The 18,415-nt window shown below is 44.8% G+C and overlaps 1 protein-coding gene and 1 long non-coding RNA gene across 3 annotated transcripts in view; one reads left to right on the top strand and one right to left on the bottom strand.

Annotated features, from left to right (window-relative positions):
* PTN (pleiotrophin) overlaps positions 1-18,415 on the top strand; it is a 99,890-nt gene that overhangs the window by 80,414 nt on the left and 1,061 nt on the right. The gene's annotated exons all lie outside the window — the stretch shown is intronic.
* LOC130542088 (uncharacterized) lies at positions 10,715-17,707 on the bottom strand. The gene is made up of 5 exons (XR_008956390.1): positions 17,599-17,707; positions 17,104-17,230; positions 16,786-16,870; positions 12,341-12,416; positions 10,715-10,813 (listed from the first exon to the last, which is right to left on the bottom strand). It is a non-coding gene; the product is annotated as an uncharacterized LOC130542088 (long non-coding RNA).

The raw sequence follows: 18,415 nt of genomic DNA, 5'->3' as shown, positions 1-18,415 counted from the left end.
AGCCAAGGGGACACACCTCAGAATAAATCAACCCTGCTGACAGTTGACCAAAGACTTCTAGCCTCTAGAACGCTGAGAAAATACATTTCTGTTGCTGAAGCCGCCCACTCTGTGGTACAGGGCATGGCAGCTCTTGCAAATGAATACAGTGGGTCTCAGGGAACTCTAAAATAGCTCCCTGGCTTTTGCTCATATTTGAGCTCTAAAACGGACCAGAAAATTCCTAGTGGCCAGATTAAATATAAGGAGAAACTCAGAAAAATGAACACTGGCTGGCTTGCTGCTGATCGTGAGAAAGGACTCATTTCACAGACCTAGCTCTTTGGTCTCCGATGGAGTTATCCATGGACATGGTTACCCCCAACTACAGGGTGGCCAAATGCAGGCTAGGCCTGCAGATGGCACATCTAGGATTCGGGCTGCCCTTTCCAGATCATGGAAATCTGGTTGCAGTGTGTATTTGGAAGGCATGATGTGGGGCCGGGATTAGTGTAGGAATGTATGTGCCAACTTTATAAGTATTACTTGTGGGGAGACAACGACGCAGATCTAATGAAAATGTGCGGCCATATCTATCCAGGGAGACATTTCCAAAACTGGAAGAACTCAGAGATAGACAGTTTTCAAATTAATTTATTTTCAAGCCAGTAAGAGAACCAAAATACTCAGCATAAATAGGGCGTGGAAAAGAAAAGGAACTGAAGAAGACTCCATGCTCGACCACAGTGGTTCTCAACCTGGGCTGCACGTTAGAATTTCCCATGGGAACTTCTCAAAATCCCAGTGCCCAGGCATAACCCAGACCAACTATCTCAGCCTCAGTAGCTTTGAAAATTAAGATGTTCCTTAAAAGATTTCAGGATCAGCCAGAATCAAGAATTACTGTGCAAGTATGAAGCTCGTAGAGACCCCCCCCCACACACACACACGTGCATACATGCATGCTTGCCCATGCATGTGTGCACACACATGTCCACGATCTGTCTGGTTCTCTTCTGTGGGTGAGAGAAACTGCACTCTAATGAATGGGGAGGAAAAAAAGAGAGGGATTAGGCACTGGGTGGGGGTAGGGCTGGGTGGAAATGGAAAATGTTCAAAAGTTTGGAATAAAGAGGACAAAGTGGGGACATGATTCAGAAAGACCTTTCAGGATATTTGGTGAAGACATGAAGTGAGGATTTCTTTTGATCTGGACTGGTGGATAGTTGAGCTTTTTACATTTTTCTCAGCTGGTAATAAGTAATGAGGGTTATAAGTTTGGCTCAGGCTTTCACCTTGAAAAATGGTGGTAAAAATATTTCAAGTGGGTAAACATTCTGTCATTTGTTTCTATATCAAAAATTAAGGTATATAATGGATTGCAAATGGGATTAGCTTGAGCGAGTTCTGTATTTCACAGCACTAGGTAAAGCCCAACACTGTGTGCAAAGGTGACTCCCAAATGGAAGAACTTTCTAGAGCATGATTTCTTCTTTTTTTAAATTTTCATTCCAGTGTAGTTAACATGCAGTGTTTTATTTGTTTCCAGAGTATAATATAGCAATTTAGCAATTCTGTATATTCCTCAGTGCTCATCACAAGTGTGCTCTTAAGCCCCTTCACCTGTGTCCCCCATTGCCCCCTCCCCTCCCCTTCCCTCCGGTCACCACCAGTTTGTTTTCTGTAGTCAAGAGTCTGTCTCTCGGTTTGCCTCCTTTTCCCTTTTGTTTGTTTTGTTTCTTAAATTGCACATCAGAGTGAAATCATATGGTGTTTGTCTTCCTCTGACTCATTTTTTCTAGCATTGTGCTCTCGATCCACGCGCGTCATTGCAAATGGCAAGACTTCCTTCTTTTTATGGCTGAATAATATTCTGTCGTGTATCTGTACCACATCTTCTTCATTCATCAGTCGATGGACACGGGTTGCTTCCTTAATCTGGCTATTGTAAATCAGGCTGCAGTAAACATAGGGGTATATATATCCTTTCAAATTAGTGTTTTTGTATTTTTTGGGTAAATACCCGGTAGTGCGATTACTGAATCCTAGGGTAGTTCTATTTTTAACTTTTAGAGGAACTTCCATTCTGTTTTCCAGAGTGGCCGCACCAGTTTGCATTTCCACCAACAGTGCACAAGGGTTCCTTTTTCCCCCCTACATCCTCACCAATACTTGTTCCTGGTGTTTTTTATTTTAGCCATTCTGCCAGGTATGTGAGGTGATATCTCGCTGTGGTTTTGATTTGCATTTCCCTGATGATGAGTGATGTTGCCCATCTTTTCATGTGTCTGTTGACCATCTGGATGTCTTCTTTGGAGAAATGTCTGTTCATGTCTTCTGACCATTTTTTAATGGATTATTTGGGCTTTTGGCATTGAGTTGTATAAGTTCTTGATATATTTTGGATACTAACCCTTCACTGGATATGTCATTTGCAGACACCTTCTGCCATTCGGTAAGTTGTCTTAATTTCATTAATTCCCTTGCTGCGCAAAATCTTTTTTATCTTGATGAAGTCCCAATAGTTTATTTTCACTTTTGTTTCCCTTGCCTCAGAAGACATATCTAGAAAAATGTTGGTATGACTGATGTCAGAGAAATTACTGCCTGTTCTCTCTCGAACGTTATTTCTAAAACCGTTCTGGAAGACATCTACTGTACTATAAGTTTCAGGAGGGTAGGGACCTGGCCTGTCCTGTTCTCTACTGTATCCCTTTTGCTGTTCTAGAACAAGGAGTAGCACATAGTAGGTGCTGAATGTGTATTTAAAAATAAATACTAAAAGAAAAAAGTTTTCGCACATTAAATTTATCATAGACTGATGGAGGGAAGCTGCAGTGAAGAAGTCATTTAAGTAATATTTTCGTACAGTTACACAATTATAAATTATTTTTCCCCCTTTCTTCAGGAAAGAATAACTCATCAGGGCTACCTACTACTTTAATTCTGGAAGGAGGGAGGTAGGGAACCCACTAATTTTGAGTCAGACACTGTGATAGGCACTCCTCCTCATTTCAGCCTCAAAGCAACTCTGCACTACATTGTACTTATCTTACTTTATATTTGAGAAAGCAGAGGCCCAGAGAGGGTAAGCGATTTGCCTAACGCTTCACAGCTTGTAAGTGGGGATGGAGATTCAACGTCGGACTGACACCAAAGACCCGCTGCCTTCTGCACCGCACCACGCTGCCTTCCGGGCTTCATATGCCCATGAAACTTGGGCTATGGTACATAAATTTCGATGTCTAGAACCATTAAACAGTAGAGCTTCTGGGGAACTCGCCTGTCATCTGATGTAACCCTGATGGAACAGATGAGGTCGGAGAACACCAGTGATTCTTCTAAACCCATCCTGTTGGTTAGGAGCAGAATCAGTTCCGGGTTTTCTTCTCGTTCGGCGCCATTTTCTGCCTTTTTAACCCAGTCCCTTTAACCCAGTCCCTGAGCTCATAGCCAGAAAGTACCTTTTCTCCTTCCATTATCATCCTTATCAAACACATCTTCAGGTTCTGGTCTTTTGTCTGCCCTTTTTTTTAATCTGTTTGTTTTATACGCCTTTTTGGTTTGATTTCTGTCCTCTTTTGTTTTGGAAAATGGTAGTGGCTTAATATGGAAACGACATGACGTTCGGTGTGGAAAACATGCTCTTTAAATTTGAGAAGGGAACATAAAGATGTTGGTTAGGCTGTGACTACCCAGCATTAAATTAAGAAAAGTCTGGAGAATATCATTGTGACTTGATTCCTAATAAGGCAAAAGTTTAAAAGACTTGCTTGGGGGAGAGTTGGCACCTGAATTCTAGGACATGACTAACTCTCCCTCTTGCTTTAAAAATCGCCTTAAAACTCACGACACTCCAGTCCATTGGATAGAAATGGTTCTTCCTGTTGTTCTGTCAATATTGCACAAATCCACACTCTTAGCCTTGGTACAATTTCAGCAATACTAGATATCAAGTTGGAAACTCTGACCTAAAGATTCTCCTGTGTTGAATCCCCACTTAATCCAAGAAGAGGTTTTAGTCCTCTTCTTCTGTATTATATGCCCAGAAGAAGAGAGAATATTGATATTCTTACGTAGACATAAGAATTGAAAGGTGCATAACTAGAATATAGCTTTCCTGGGGATTGATCTGGAGAGGTCATTGATGGAAAGATTGTAACTGGAATTTGCTTCATTGTGGCCAGAATCTACCAGGGATAAATTGGTGAGCAATTGCATTAGACACTGGAGATTTTAACTTCTTAGGACAAGAAATTGAGAGTATTAATTAAATTATTAAGAAAATCCTGTATTTGTCTGGGTTTTTAGTTGCAGCAAGGTCTACTCTAAGTAGTTAAGCAGAAAGGGGTTATACAGGGGTATTCTATAGCTCCCAGAATCTCCAGAAGGGCCAGAGGATTTGAGTTGGATCCAACAGTTTTGCAGCAGAAGGTAGCAGATCCAAGAGAAATGTCTAATCATGCCAAACGTGACTGATGGAGCAGAAACCCTCCTGCTAAAATTACCCACAGTTTAGCACATATGCTAAGAATTGAACACCATACCTGTCCCCTTGAAACCAGATACTTTTGCCTCCCTTCTTGCCAAAATACCCAATTTCCCCAAATTTGGCCTTTTCCTGGTTGCTGACTTCTACCTCTAAGACTCAAAGTGTGCCTGCTTGCTGGAAACTAGGTCACATATAAAATCCTGCTGCAAGGGACTCTGGGAAATGTGTCTTTAACTTTCAGAACTGTCCCTATAAATATGAGAAGAGCTGCTGAATGGGTCTTGAGTTGGTATTTAGTGAGCAGCCGGCCAGGGAGTGTGCAGGAATGCTGGAATGTGCTGAAATACCTCACTGGACCTCATCCTTACTCCTTTTGCGTAGACAAGGCATCGATGACCTTTCTTGGAGAAGAAGTTGCCAAGAGTAATCTCCTATCGGGACAGATCCTCTGGTGTAGGGTGAGTTAGGTCTCTCCTTGTTGGAACCACCAGTAGTTTTTTTTGTCGAGTCATTACAGTCCTTTCAGTTTGGAAAAAACAAAAGACAAAAAACCGTGGCGATAATTGAGCTGTGGGCAAGTGAAGAAAGTGGGAACTGTGGCCAGGCTGTGCCGACAGTGCTGCATAAATGATCAGAGCCCAGAACCCTTCAGAGGGCAAAGACCAGGCCTCTAAGCCACAGTGTCTCTCTGCGGTCCCCTTGGAGGATGGGCTCACTAGGGCATGAGAAGATGGCCAAGCTAAGTGGAGCTGGCAAGATGGCCCACCTGTGGGAGAGCCGTGCCCTCCAGGCAGTCCCGTCTGTGTGAGCAGGTATGGCGCAGTGCAGCAGGCTTCTGGTAGTTCCCACTGGAGTGCAGTCTAAGCTGAGGCTGCATCGGGGCTCGTGCAGAAGGCCTTTGTACGAGCTGAGATTTTCCTAGGGACTACAGAAGATGTGGCCTAATGATTATCTTAGAACATTCTAGAATCTTGTTATTGTCAAAATGGAAATTATTAGTCATCACTCTTTAAACAAGATACATAAATAAGGGGTATTGTGAGAGTTTGTTTGATACTGACAGGCGAGAGTGGCATTTGTGTCAGCCTCCAGGTTGGCCTGGGACAGGAAGAGGTGGGAGCACAGGAAGGCGTGTCTATGCTACAGGTGGGCCAGGGAACCATGTTAATCCCTCCTGCTGTCCTGTCCACCCGTTGATGCTTCTGAGAACCCCATTTCCTTTTACTCCTTTGCAGCTGTTTCTCAAAATTTTCCCATCTTGCTGCTCTTTTTTTGGACAGTTGCCTAGCCCTCTCTTAGGTTTGACAATTCATCCTTGAAGATCAAAAGACCGGCAACTGTTTGAGTGCAAGACTCACTGTGTGCAGGACATTGGCAGCTGATTATAAATGAGAAAGGGGGTCAGTAAATCATATTCCCAGCATTCTCAATTCTCTCCTGCTCAGTAGATTTTTTTGTTGTTGTTGTTGCTTCTTTTAAAGATAAAAGAAGTTCCCAACATTTCTTTCTAGACTCTGGGCTCTGCCATCCCTTAGCAATGAGCATGGCACTACTCTGCAGAGGCTTTTTGCTAGGCTGAGACACTCTCCACGGTGTTGAGAGGGGTGGAGGGGAGCCTGGGATGGGCTCCCTTCTGCCTGAGGCCCCAACAGGATTGGTGGTTGCTGTCCTTGCATCTGACTGGAAAGAGAAGCCTGGCAAAGCTTGTGGGAACTTTGTCCTTCTTGGTCAGAGGGAAACCCTGGCTCAGGTTGGTCTTAAGGTTTGCTTTGTTTTTATTCTGCTGTGGAAATGTCTTTCAACATGTGTATTTTATTTTCCATTCATGACACTGTAGTTGAAATGAAAAGATCTAGTTCCGCCCCTTTTTTATTAGAATAACTGTCTTCTGTAAACTAAAGTCTACAATGAATACCTCATTATTGTCAAGATGGAGTGGATATGTAAAAATGCTTGATAAATGTGCAGGATTCTTAAAACTATTTCCTTCTTTCCAAATGGAAGTCTTGAGGTGGGTGTTTCCCTCATTAGCTTTTTAGGCAAAAGAACTATGGCGCTTACAACAGTAGTAATTACAATTAATATTTATTGAGGGACTGGGAGTATATTTTAGTATATTGAGTGTACACTGTGTCATTGAATAATCACAAAAACTGTGAAATACTCTCATCATTCCTAATTTTACGTATGAGGACACAGAGTCAGACAAGGTAGACCCTTGGTGTGAGGTTGTACAGCTAATAATACAGGTCTCTCAGTTTCTTATTGGAGAAAGAATGAATTTCGGACCCAGTCCCTAAACTCCCTCTTCTTCCATGGCTTTCCATCAGCAATAGAATCAGACCCTGACCCCTTAGCAGGACACGTGGCCCCGGCATCATCGGACTGACTTCTTGCCTGGTCCTTGCTCCAGACGTTAGCCCAGCCACACCACAGCCGGGAGATGGATGGCCAGGAGTTCTTACACACCTGCTTCTCTGCACCTGTCGTTCTAGAAACCTGGACTCTGTTCTCCTTCTAGACATCATACATCTCATTCTGTGAAATCTAGCTTGTTCCATTGGCAAGTATTAAGTGGGCCACGTGCTAGAGAGAGTTCACACCAGGGATAAACTGCCGACCTATATGGGCCCAGAGAGCAGCAGGAAAAGCAGAAGGATACCTCCCCAGAGCTGCAGAGTGACAGATGCTGTGAAAGAGAGAAGCATACGGTCCTCTGGCACTGTTTCCAATTTATTCGTTTATTTATAAAATCTGTGAGGAGCCGGCCATGGGGCAGGCAGTATGTCAGGTGCCGGTGATATTAAGCGGGTTTCCTTCCCTCTTACTGCTGTGTTCTAGTGTATGTGTGTGGGGGTAGATAATAGTGACAAAAACAATTGAGAACTACATATTGGAGTAAGTGGTCTTACAAACTCAAGAGCCCAGTGTTAGAGTGGCTGGGGGAGGGGAGGGAGGCTCAGTTAGAGAAACCAGGGAAGCCTTCTCGGAGAGAAGGTTTGGAACTGGGCCTTGCCTATAGATCGGGAGCTAGCCACACTAGTTTCTAAATGAAACAGGGCCCAGTTCAAAGTTCCTGAGGCCAAAGAGACTTTGTTTCGTTCAAGAACTAGAAGAGACCAGTGTTAAAACTTCCCTTCCCAGGGAAGTTTTAGGTTGCTGTCTTTCTGCAGGACTGGCCGCTCTGGTGAGACATTCGTTCCTTCCTCTGTAGTGAGTGTGTCTTTGCCTCTCTCAACCCTGAGCCTCCTGAGGGCGGGGGCCCCAGCTCATTCTCCTTCTTGGGCCCTCGGCCACGAGAGGAGTTCAGTGAATAGCACTGAGGAGAACGAGTGAACGAAGGAATGAATGAAGGAAGCTCCCTCCAGATTGTCTTGGTCTGGTTCACTAGGGCACATCATTCATTCTCGGGCTCCAAGCCTACAGAGAAACCACTGTTGGGGCACCGTTTGCTCACCTGGAAGAAGAGTCATTTGGGTGTCTTACTCCCATCCTTATGAAAAAGGATGTGTAGTCCCCGTGGCTGGGACCGATGTGAGAACCGGGGACTATAAACATTTGCGGGGTTTACTTCGCTCCGTGTGTCAGGTTTCATCTCCCTTGGTGAATGCCACGCTCGGAGGCCCGCTAGCTGTGCTCACACGCGCCAGCTCTGTCGGCCTCAGTGTGAAGGCGGCTGCGTAGAACAGTGTCCGCACGAATGAGGCGTGGGGCTGAGGGACCTTCTTTCTTCCCCCCTGCAGCATTTGCATTTCTCCCTCCTGACTTCTTCTGCACTGAGAATTTGCAGTTGGAGCTCTTATCACCAGTGTTTCTGAGCAACGTAAAAGTGGCTCCACCAGCATTGCACTAAGCTGTTAGCGTGTGTCTCACTTAATCCTCACGGTAGCTCCGGCGAGATCTGTTCCCACTTTACAAACGGCACGAAGGTTGCAATTTGCAGAAGGTCACCCAGCCAGAGAGGGGTCAGGTTTGAACTTGAACTCAGAACAGTCCCCTTCCAGATTTCTGTCACACCGATGCTTCCCAAACGGAGGGCTCCCCAGGGCGTCTCTTTGGATATTCTGAAAGAAATTAAGAATTCTGGATTGGATTTCTACACTCATCCTGAAACGTTACCAGATGCGTGTTCGGGGTCACTTATGGTTGAGGTATGTTAGATCATTTTTGGCTCAAGGCTCTGTGTACTGAGTGCACTAAAACAAATAACCGTTCGTGCTGCATTTCTCGAGCTGGGGTCCTTTAAAGGGGCTCCGGTCCTCGAGAGTAAGAGCAGTGCAGCTTAGCCTGCAGGCCAGACCCTGAGCTGGATTCAGATTGCCGCCTGGGCACGGTGAGGGTCGTGCGACCCTGGTGTCTCACCAGCATGCTGGTGACCCGGTGAGACGCTCCGCGCACTCTCAGGGACTCCGGCCGGCTTGCACTGAGGCACAGCCTCTGGGAAATCAAAGCAGGGCTGCTCAGCACAAGAGGCAGGGAAAAGAAAAAAAAAGACGTTTTCTAGAGGGGTAAACACTACTTGAAGAAGAGCTCATCAGAAATGCAGAGAGCAGAAGGCAGGTAAAAATGTTCCTGGTGTCCCACTGCTCGGGCCCACGGGGGACAAGACCCAGAGCTGTTGACTGTGGGGCCACGTATTCATTTGCTCTTGCAAGGCTTTCGAATATCATTTTCATTAACAGAAAAGCATATTTTCACACCTTCACCCAGACACAGAAAAGTCCTAAACTGAGCTGCTGTGAAGGCGTCTCTCCAAAGAGGGAGAAGTCTGGGGGCACCTCTTCAAGTCTGGCCTTGGCCGCTGCCGTAGACGGGGTGCGTGGGGCCGCAGGAGCACGTGGAGGGGCCTCCAATCTTACACGTCCTTACATGGTGCGTATGTAACACTCTGGGGGACACATTTAAGATGCAGTAAACTGACTTGCACTTCTGTCATTACTGAGGGTGCTCTGAAAGCGATACAGAAATGGAAGTGTGACCTCTGATTCACTGACGTACGGGTGTGCTGGCACACGTGTAACCCGGTACCTCAGCCTGTGTGGCTTCGGCAGCAGGGATCTGCCTTCCCACAGTTCGGCAGGCTAGAAGGCGGAGATCAAGGCTCCTGCAGGGTTGATTCTTTCTGAAGGGTTTAGGGAAGGATCTGTTTAGACCTCTCTGGCTCATAGATGGCCCGTCTTGTTTCCGCGTCTTCACATAGTCTTAGCTCTGTGCACATCTGTGTTCAAATTCCCTCTTCCGCTAAGGACACCAGCCCTATGGGATGAGGGCCCACCCTGATGACCTCATTTTCATTGAATTACCTCTATAAAGACCCTCTCCAAGTGTACTAACATTCTGAGGTATGAGGATCAAGAATGCAGTGTGAATTTTTGAGGGGGACATAATTCAGCCCGTAACAAGTGATACATAGAATCCGTTGGAACCCAAAAAAATGGTGGGGAAGCAAATAAGAAATGACTTGTGGAGCTGTATCTACTAGAATTTTAAATATTCTAGACTTTAAACGTTTCCCCTTTGACGTAAATCCAAATTTGATTTTCCAGTAACACCGGTCATGTAATGTTACACATCAGGTATGATAAGAGAAAGTAATGACGTGCTAAGTGGGAACTACTTATCATGGAGTCTAATAGTACACTTCATTTCTGGCTTAGGCTACCAACATAATTTATAAGATTTGAGAATAAGACAGATTTTCTACCTGGGCCCTCATTCTTGCAGAAACAAGCTTCTGAACATGTGCCATGTACACGTGATAGCAGAAATTTCATACCTTTCCTGTGTGGGGAGGTCACGGTGAAGAAGTGTGAGGGCTTCAGAGTGGTGTACAGATTGAGGAAGGGCGAGATGCTTTCGCTGAACATAGGAAACCAACGTTAATTTCCCCTCCGTGTGTGTATGCGCACACATACGCATGTCTATCACTCTGCCTAAGTCCACAGAGTTCTTTAAACTTTGGATGAATGAGACTGAAGTTAGAGCCCCCACCACCAGCAGGTGCGACAACATACCGTGACTGGGACACCCACCACACATGTGCACACACACCCTAACATAGGTATCAGCCACGTGCCTTGCACGTGCAGTGTCCCTTGCATTAGCTACGTTTGCCCCTCTTTGAACATCAGATTGACCCCCCCAACACACACACACAGAGCTTTTGTTTTCCTCCTGTAACTGTATACAAGTGAGAACACCATGGATTAAAGGACTTACAGATGAAGCACTTCTGCTCCCCTTCACGGCTCTTCTCTCTTGTGGCTCAGAGGGAAAATCCACACAAATGAACAGGTGTAGCTGATACAGGAGGATACCCCAGGCGTGTTGATGGTTTTCTACCTGGTATCACATACATATAGGTCAGGTCAGGGCGTGACCCCGACATGCTCATGACTACTGAATAAAGAAAATAAAAAGGGTCCCTTTCTTGATGGGCTGGGGAGCCAATAGGTATCTCTCCTGCTTTCTTTAAAGAAAGGGGAGTGGAGAACCTGGAGGCTGAAAAGGCTAGAGAGAGGGGTCTTGGGTGAAGGGAGAGAGGTGAAGGGGGTATCTACCAATACTGGGTGAGTTGCTTTGGAAAGTAATGGACATGTTTAGTGTCTTTTATTAAAGCTTCCTCTGTGGGGTCGACGAAATAATTTCCTCATCTCTTCCACTAAATGGAAGAGGAGGAGATGTGGTTAAGTGCTGAGTCACCTCTCAGAGTAAGTGGGGGCAAGACCGAGGTTCCTCGTAGAGTCCAGACCGGTTAGCCTGTGTCAGACAGACGCATACTATTATCGAGCACGTGCCGTCCCGTCTCCTTGACAGCAGGAAGGACAGGTTAGGAGGACAGCTGGTTGAGACGGAGAGGTGGGGATTGTGCAACACAACTGATGGGTGAAAAGGAAGGTGAGGGAAAGAACAGGTATTAGCGTGTGGGCAGCACAGAGGCGCAGCTGGCTGTACGGATTCCATACACAAGCCCAGAAACAAATGCACTGAGTCGGTAAGAGAGGAAACGAAGCAAGTGGTATTACAAAGGAAGAAACAGCAGAATAACTGCACAGACATTGGACTACACAGACCTGAGAATGATTTAAGACAATTTGTAAAGATTATGCTTTTGATTTTTGGATAGAACATTCTTCTTATGTTGTGCAACTTAATATATGCTACCCCACTTTAAACTGAAATGTTGGGAAATTTAATGAAGGAGGCTGAGCCGTCTAGTACCTGGATTCTAGGCGGATCACTGAATTGTATTCTCAGGATTCAACAAGCCTTATTACCAGTTCGGAGGAACAGCTAGGTGATGTGAGGATTAGGTATTTTCAGGTAAGTGGGCAGCTAATTCTTAAGCACGGCACGTTCCATCAAATAGGAAAAGGGTGTTGGTGGTTTCCAGCCTTTTGGACATATTTACATTGTAATTAGACTGTTTGACCATGATATGATCCTTTTCCTTCACTCAGTTCTCATTATTTCTTTTTATAAAGATTTTATTAATTTGAGAGAGACGGAGATGGAATGGGGAGGAGAGGGAGAAGCAGGCTCCGACTCAGGGCTCCATCCCAGGACCCTGAGCTGAAGGCAGACCCTTAACGGACTGAGCCACCCAGGCGCCCCAGTTCTCATGATTTACTGAATGAGTCTGCAAAGGCTAGCTTCCATGGCCTCTCTGGCATGGCTCCAGCTGGCCCTGTCCTCCTGCTCTCTGAATCTACAATGTCCGTTTCTGACTGTCCATAGCCGCCTCGTATACGGATTCTACCTGTGAGAAGGTGCAAATCTTTTTTTCTCTTCAAATCAGTAATTCCTGCCGTTGGTTTAATGACCCAAAGCTACTCCGTTGGAGTGAGTAGCAAACGGAGTTGAACTCACCTTCAAGTCCAGGCTCCACTCAACCATTTCATCTCTCCATTCCTTCTTATGTTTCCTGGAGGCACAGGCAGGCCCTCTGAAAAAAAGGGAATCGAACCAAGACCTTTTGATAAGCTTATTCCAGAATTCTCCACTCTTCTACCTCTTAAAATAACATCTCCTTGGAATTCTCTGAAAACCTTTACATTGTTACCTTTCTTCCAAGGTCCCCTCCCCCAGCTTTCTCTCAGAATTCCCAAATATTGAAAATGGGAGGTGTTTACTTGTACCAACTGCATGGCAGTCCTGTTCCTAAAAGGACCTGCGACAGATGAAAAAGAGATGACACGTGCTGGTTGATGAGTTGCCTTTTGGGAACAAGTTTGCTGGGATGTGGCTCAACGTAAGTCACTGCTAAGAATTTCAATGCGTACTGCCTTTCAAGAAAGAAATTTGTCAGGGCGTATCCAGAGCTTTACAAAGCCCTGCCCCTTGGTCCAGCAGATCCTCTTCTAATCTATACTAAGCCAACCCTTTATAATACAGTGATTTTTCTACAAAACATGAATCGCATCGTTATTTATGGTAACAAAAAAGAACAAGCTCACTGACCAGCAAAAGAGGAAAGGTCGCAAAAGATATGGGATGGAAGGTCATACAGGAATCCTCTGTGGGCATGCCGCAAAGTACATGCAGTGGTAGGAAAATAAGTTTTAGTATAAAATATTTACCAACTGTCAATAATTCCTGCTACAAGTATGCATTACATAGATTCGTTGAAAGAAAACATAAATAGAGCCCACTGTGGGAAGTGTTCTCTTTGTATTGTGAAAATATGGGTAATTTCTGTTAACATAGATCTATGTTTATTTTCTATATAAGCCTGGATTACTTTTAAAACTAGAAAAGTAATATTTTTAAGGAGAATGAACTAATGTAGAGAGGAGAAACTTCCTCTCTTAACTTCAGGCTAAATCTCCTATAGACATTCTTTTTCTCCCTAACCGTTAATTCTCCCTTGGGATCCTCTCTCTCTCACACCGTAGGCATCTATGATGCCATGAGAAACTAGCAAGGAGAGAAGTGGGCATTGGGGTCATAGCAGCAGCTGCCACAGACCCATGACTCCTAATAAAAACAGATACTTTTACAATGTTGAAAGACTCTCACAGCAAGGCGTCTTGAATCTTGTAAACTCTGTGAAAGCAGCATTTTGTCTTGTTTGCCGTCATATCCCAGCATCTAGAACAGGCCAGGTATATAGTGGATATAAGGTGGTATTTGCTAAATGAATAAATGAATGTTTTTTGAACAGTGGTGGTCAAATAGGATATTAGAAGTGGTAATCTCACACGATATTCATGATGGCCCTCGGAGGAGGACAGACTAGGTGTTGTTATCCCCAGTTTACAGGAAACAGAGGCAACATGACCAGTTTGCCCAACATCGCAGAGCTGGTAAATGGATTAGAATCAATTCTTTGAGGACTTGGTTCTTGGTATGATTTTAGCAGAATTTCACTGTTTCTTCATTGTCCTAAAGATTTTGTTTTCTAATCAGAATTTTTAAGATGTATAGTTCAGAATGTATTGTAGGATGACTCCTGTTAATTCCCGTGCTTTCTCACTGCCTCTCTTCTCCCCCATCGGAACTTGCTATGCATCACAAGCATTTTCTTGGCTAAATGTTGAGTTTTCTAAATAGAATACAATCAAGATGGCCTTCCAGGTGAGTCATAGCAACAGGAGGAGCCTGCATCCTTTCTAGAGTATTTCTTCTGAAGAAAGTCTTAGGACTTTCTGAACACTTTCAAATATATCTTAAAGAAACAACCTGTTTGACATACCAGCGAGAACAATGCATACCATCCTCCATCACCTCGAAACTGGCCAAAGAAGGAATGAAAGTTTAGAACCCCAGGAAGTTAAAACACCCCGAGAGCACCACTGTGAGCGTTCAGGACAGGGATGTCCCAGTAGGGATCATCCGAGGGAACCAAACAAGTCACTTTTCAGGCAGGTGCCCTTGGTGCTCACGTTTCAACAATGGCTCCCGTCCTGTTTGCGTCCACGTGGGCTTCACAGCCTCAGTGTCTGTGGGGAAGAGTGACATGGAGCCCAGGGTGTTATTTCATGTATGGCATGTGTGTACTTCCTTGCCTTGGCTCTTTTCACTGTGAACTAAGGCACCCTACTGTCTGACATCAGGATACTGGTCACAGTGGCTCTTGAATCCTGTGAGAGTAACCACTACGGGACCGTATTACAAAGCGCTTGCTTTACGCCGGTAGAGGCCCGCTCCGAGCCAATTCGTGACCCTCATGCTCACAGATCTCACTGTAACCTTGACAGGCTACTAAAATGGGACATAACTTTTATTCAGAGTTAATTCCATTTTCTATTTTAAAGACAAGAAAAAGGGTTGAAAAATTTGGTAATGTTCATTTATATATCTTTGTACTTTTTTTCTTCATAAAGTATCTTTAAAGAAGTACTGAAATACTGCAAGATTTTGACTGAATTTATACTCCTTACTTTCCTTGAGAAATACTAATGAATTGACTCTGTTTCCCATCCATTTCTTCACTTTTATGCAATAAGTATTTCAGGAGCACTTATGTGCCAGGCACTAAAGACACAGATGTAAATGATAGATACGGTCTTCTGCCCTCACAGGAAGGGGGAAATGTCTATTAATTAGGTATGCAATTAGAATTGAACTAGTAATTTCGTAAGAGCAATGAGAGGCACATGGAAGGATCTAACTGTGGGTGGAATCTGCTTAGTTTGGGGGCTCTGGGAAGGCTGCCTTGAAGTGAAATTGAAACGAAGGTTTCAAGAATGAAGAGGTGGTAGGAGGAAAAACGGGAGGAGAGAATGCAGTGTGTAATGGCTGAGGTGAAAGTAAGCAAGGAAACCCCCAGGAACCGCCATCAGGAAGCGGAGGGCATGGTGAGCCAGTGAGGCAGGGATTCTGGCCGTGCTGGAGATTTAGGTACTTCGCTGAAGAGCTGCCGTGCGCTAGGCTCCATGCTAGGGCCCAGGAAGTCGCAGTAAGCTGGGATTGTGCCCTCACACAGCTTACGCTTAGGGGCAGTTACAGTACTAGCAGTCAGAGCTCTGAGAGAAGAGATCAAGAGACAAGGCTTCTAACTCAGACCAAGCAGTGAACAAACCAGAAGCTGGTGTCAACACTGGTACCTGAAGGATGGCAGGCATTAACAAGATGGAGGTGGTGGCGGAAGAGCAAAGCCAATGGAATGAAAAGTGGGTTAGACGGCCAAAGACTAAGAGAGAAAAAGAATGATGTGCTCTAGGAACTGAATAGGGCTCAGTGTAGAGACTCAAGCGTAGAGACTCTGAATGATGGCCGAGAGACGAGTACAAAGTAAGACCGACTGCAGTTACTAGAGAGGTGATGAGCAATGGAGGCAGGGCTGTGTGGTGGGAGGAGGTCAGAGAATGGTCTACTCCTCTGATTCTACAGCTGGATCACTGTGGACCTTGAGGAATGACTGGTAGATAACTCTTCTGGACTCAATATCTTCAACAGCTACATAGGGCAGTTGGACTAGGTTCTTTCCAGATTGTAGATTCCATGATATTATTTAAAAACTCTCATGTAGAGGGGCGCCTGGATAGCTCCGTTGGTTAAGCGTCTGCCTTCAGCTCAGGTCGTGATCCCAGGGTCCTGGGACGGAGCCCCGCATCCGGCTTCCTGCTCAGCCAGGAGCCTGCTTCTCCCTCTCCCTCTGCCCCTCCCCTGCTTGTGCGCTCGCTCTCTCTAATAAATACACGAGTAAAAATATAAAAAAACCCAAACCCTCATGTAGAGTGGGCAAAACCTGAGAGGCTGTTCCTGAGTTTTTGAGGCCACAGAGATAAGTAGTGACAACATTCAGTGTGTCAGTAAAATGTACCTAAGTCACCAAAAAAACTGCTTTTGTTTGGAAGCAATATTACCAACCCAAGTTTTTCTTATTCTCAAAAATTTTAACCTTTTTTATGTGCGAAACCAAACTGACCTTATGCAAACAGAAATTCATCCTTCTTTCCACTACTTTCTACTAAAGTCTCATTTTTCTATGTAGATTTGAACCCAGAGTGGACTTAAGGTCTGCAGTGTGTCAGAAGAATGCCCTGAAGACTTGCCAGTAGTGTCAAAAAACTTGGTTGGCATTGCGCAGATTAAATGGGCAATTGGTTGACTACTTGTTATTTAGCAAGTTGTTAATTAGTGAATATAAAATATGGGCATTCCCCAGCACGGAATTTGGAGACTTTGAGACAAGGGAGACTAGAATTATATTCCAGCTGACACCCTAGATTATTCTCTGAGGATACCTTTCTAATAAACAGCTGTTGTTGAAAATGTCAACCAAAGACTGGGAATTATTAAATGTTAAAACCGAAAATAGAATTTGACTTTATAGGTATCTTTGAACTGGGAAGTTCTGGTCATCTTACCTTCCATGGGGCAAAAAGAGAGTGAAAGTTCAGGTCTCTTCAGGTTAGGGGGAACGCGAAGGATACGGATGAACAAAGTGGAGACCTGTGAACAGCCGTTTAGCAGGATGTTAGCAACTCCTGACATAATTGTGGATGGTGCACTCGAAGCTTGAGGAAAGGGAGCTTAGGATGATTACTTTGTATGGAAATATTACTTCACCTAGTATAATTACTTCACCTAGTATATAATGCACTTTCGAACTTATCAGAAGAAGTGATGAAGAAAAAAAACGTCCAAGCTGTGCCTAAGTATAAGGTGAGGTTTTTACAACATACGTGATTGGCATTAGATCCCGTAGGCCCCTCTTGGACACAAGTCCTGTGATCCAGTGAACAATCCCTGGCGGCCATCATTATTGTTCCTCTTGTCCCAGTATTCCCGTCGTTCAGCACATTCAGGGACCTGATCAGTCCATGTGATTTAGGAGTGATGAAGAATATTAATTATACAGAAAAATGACCTCTTGTTCTTAGCAGGTCTCATTAGTGTGATAATAGACTAACCTTTATTGAGCCAGGGCTATTACACCATGTTCTGTTCTCGGGGATTTTCTGGACCTTATAATGTGGTACGATTCGTATGCCCCTCCACGAGTGAGGGATGTGAGACACAAATACATGCACGGGCTTTCGGGAAGCCTCAGAGTAACTTCGCGATGGAGCTAGGACTTACATGCCAACAGTCTGGCCCCAGAGCCTGCACCTAACCCCAATGTTTCTACCACTACTGTGGGCCAAACGGGGAAGGATCTTAAAAACATTTAGCAATACCCTTTCACTTGCTAGCCTAGTGATTCCGTCCATTCTCATCTCTGGAGCCAAAGCTGTCATGTCCGATTCTGCACTGGATTCTCTCCGCTGTCTAGGCAAAGGGAGGCAGCAGGATGAGGGAATGGAAAAGGATGGGATGTTGTGATTCAAATCCTCACGGTTTTACTTACCTGGTTTAGCCCAGGTTGGTACATTCCATTTGCTTCATCCAAGACTAGGAGACTCTATGGAGTCAAAGCTCCAAGTGGCTCCTAGCTGGTCCTTCAGATATGAATAGCTGGCAAATATATAAGCAAAGGGTGGATCAGGAGAGGAAATTTGAAATTGGCAGGAAATGTGCTTAGCAGCAGCCCCATGGAAAGGGCATATGGGGAGGGGGAGGCTAAGCAGAGCTTTCATGTAGCTCTCCATTGAGCAGGGAGTTCCTGGTGTGTTCTCTCGGGGAGGTCTGCCCTGTCTCTCTTTTCTAAGTAGGACCCTCAGACAGTATTTTGTATACCAAATGGGGGCAGCCAATAAGATGACAGGCTTTTACGGGAGGGTCACATGAAGGGAGGCTGTAATACTCCTGCCTGTTGTCCTCGGCACTCTCCTGGCAAAAGCAGATTCACGCACATGGACCTTGTCTCTCCATCTAATCATCTCAGTCCTGGACGATGACAGTTGGCCCATGAGAAATGAGGGGTGGAACTGCTTGGGTCCACTTAGATGTGATTTTTTTTTTTTTTTATACACACAGTACCTTATCAATAACATTTTTTCTCTAGCTTGCTTTATGGCAGGAATACAGTATATAAGACATAAAACATGTGTTAAT

The sequence above is a fragment of the Ursus arctos genome, unplaced genomic scaffold (genome assembly GCF_023065955.2).
Source record: "Ursus arctos isolate Adak ecotype North America unplaced genomic scaffold, UrsArc2.0 scaffold_3, whole genome shotgun sequence".
NCBI lineage: Eukaryota > Metazoa > Chordata > Mammalia > Carnivora > Ursidae > Ursus > Ursus arctos.
This window is presented reverse-complemented; position numbering and strand designations above follow the sequence as displayed.